This window comes from Lolium rigidum, chromosome 1 (genome assembly GCF_022539505.1).
Source record: "Lolium rigidum isolate FL_2022 chromosome 1, APGP_CSIRO_Lrig_0.1, whole genome shotgun sequence".
Taxonomy (NCBI): domain Eukaryota; kingdom Viridiplantae; phylum Streptophyta; class Magnoliopsida; order Poales; family Poaceae; genus Lolium; species Lolium rigidum.
Window position 1 is genome coordinate 1,508,556 of NC_061508.1, and position 2,670 is coordinate 1,511,225.

General features: G+C 51.6%; 1 non-coding gene across 1 annotated transcript; it reads right to left on the minus strand.

The window, feature by feature from the left end:
* Positions 1–1,393: 1,393 nt before the first annotated feature.
* On the minus strand, positions 1,394–1,554 carry LOC124685596. Its single transcript, XR_006997577.1, has one exon. It is a non-coding gene; the product is annotated as a U1 spliceosomal RNA (small nuclear RNA).
* Between the last annotated feature and the right edge of the window lie 1,116 nt (positions 1,555–2,670).

The window sequence follows — 2,670 nt, forward strand, 5'->3', positions numbered from 1 at the left end:
GACTCCCTCCCTCGCGGCCGTGCTCGGCGTCTCCACTTCGCCGCTCGTACCAACGGAGTAGCGCGATGAATCTACGAACGCTGCGCACGAGCAGAGGAGAATGGCAGCAAGGAACAGTGAAGCGACAATCTGACTGCAGTACATGACGAGTGTGCAGTTAAGCTAGCTGGTACTGTATAGATATCCATGAGTCAAGACAATATAAGCTGTTTATATATGCCCGATTGATGAGGCAGGAGCCAACCTGGATCTAAATATGTAATCTGGAACCAACTTTCCAGATGCACTTCACATGTGCAGCGCGTCTATAAAATATACGAAGTTTGTTGGGTTCTAAGCCGGGACTGACATGTTTGCTACCAGAACTGGTTAGCATACGGCATCTTGACAAACATAAACGGTGGCTATCGATGCGTGGCTGCGGTATCTGTGCACTTACAGCTGTGCACATCAACTTGCAAGCTGGTGTCCTTAAGGAGGATGCGCCATCATGATCAAAATGTATGTTCTATTTATACAAAACAAATATCATAAACTCTATTGTGTTTCAGCTTCTCCGGCCTGGCGTTGTCAAGCAGCATATGGTGATCGACGGGGTTCTTCATCATGCTTGGGTCAGGGACATCGTGGGCGTGCTCTCTGTGGACGCGGCCGTGCAGTTCCTCCACATGTGGATCACGGTGAATGCCCTGCCACTCGGTGACGGCAACGACGAGTTCGCTTAGAAGTGGACGGAGGATGGCATGTTCACGTCGAGGTCTGCATACCGCGTGTTCTTCCATGGCACTACTGCACTCCCCGGCGTAGTTCACGTGTGGAACTCCTTTGCCCCCTACAAATTCAGGATCCACACTTGCTCGTCTCTTCGCGGCACGTGCTGGATTGCTGACCTTCAGTTGCGGTGTAGCCTCCCCTCTCCCACGTTTTGTGACTGCTCTACGATGCCGCTGACGATACGTCGGATCACCTGGCGTTACAGACTTACAGTGCCCCTTTGCTCACTCCAGTTCGTTGGGGTTCTCTCGGCATGCCGGCTTGGGACCCCCTGCTCCCACCGAGGATAGTCGGCTTCCCACCTAGTGGCCCAACATGGTTGATTACCTCTCCTGGGCAGATGCTAGAGTTGTAAACTTTGCTATCATGCTCATCTTTGAGGTAGCTTTGGATTGAGCGAAATGCTAGGATGTTCGAGGGCACCGCAACTCCTGCCGGTTTAGTGCTTGCTGGTGTTATGCACAAGTGGAGCCCTTGGTTATCATGTAGGTGTGGGCCGAGAAGAGATGTGCCTTAGCAACCTGGCTACCGTGTGGTGCCAATGTGCCATGGTGGTGGGGTTCTAGTCCTGCAGGGAATGTAAACAATATTCTTTCATAAAATTTTAAATTTAAATTTGGCAGGGGTCGCACGAACACGTACCCTCTCTGGCACAAATTACAACGTCCACTCTCCCACGAGGGGAGATGGTAGATCAACATGCTCACTAAGTACAATGTGAGCCATTGATCTAGGCCATGAGTATTTTTGATCACCCAATAACCCCGTCTAGGTAAATGATTTTCCAAGTCGTCCTACCCCTGGTAATAAACTGTCTTGCCGACGTCGATGTTCTCAGACTTCCCGTATGGGACTAAACCAAACTCAAACAACGGGATCATAATATATCCTGGCATGCCCATCTAAGAAAGGCTGAGGGAATTAATGGCCCAGCTCATATGTCTATTGTGGCCGGCCTAGTGGCCCATTAATTAACACATTGAAGAGACCCAAACCCCTTTATCCCTGTCTAATATGGACCTTAACCCAAGACAGTGTTTCGGCTATAATCGTAACGCAATCATCACTCTCTCAGGGCACATTTGGTAGGCTGGGCGCTCCAGCTCGCATCGGTCCAGCAAAAATCTGTTAATTTGGTTGCTTGGAAGCCCTTCGTGTTGTGGCCCAACCTATTCTCAAAGCATCTCTCGGATAGTTCCTGGAGGAACGCCCGAATCGGCAGTTTCCATCGGGCCTGTCCTATTATCGTGCGATTTTGCACGCCCTCGTGCAACGGTTGCACGGGTGGAGAAGCGCAGGAGACACCACATTGTCTTGGTTCTCGCTCCCCACTTCCAGTCACCGGTTCGCTCCTTCTCTCTCCCCATTCAATTCTCTCACTGACACTCGCAGCGCAGTCGCGTCAACCGCCGCCCATGGCCTCCTCGCCTCCTCTGCCTCCTTCCGCTCCAACGTCGATGGATCCAGCCGTCCGACTAACGGTGACGAGGTACAACGAGACGATCTTGCGCATCGTCCGCGAGTACGAGGCTGGCAGATGCGATTCGGCGGCGCAGATCGATACCGGTCGCGTACCGGTGTTGAATCGTTCGTCGCCATTCGCGACTGATGGCGCGTGATGCACACGTCCGTTGGGAACCCCAAGAGGAAGGTGTGATGCGCACATCAGTAAGTTTTCCCTCAGAAAGAAACCAAGGTTATCGAACCAGTAGGAGATGAAGGCCACGTGAAGGTTGTTGGTGAAGGAGTGTAGTGCGGCGCAACACCAGGGATTCCGGCGCCAACGTGGAACCTGCACAACACAACCAAAATACTTAACAGTGAGGTTGTCAATCTCACCGGCTTGCTGTAAACAAAGGATTAAACGTATGGTGTGGAGAATGATGTTTGCTTTTG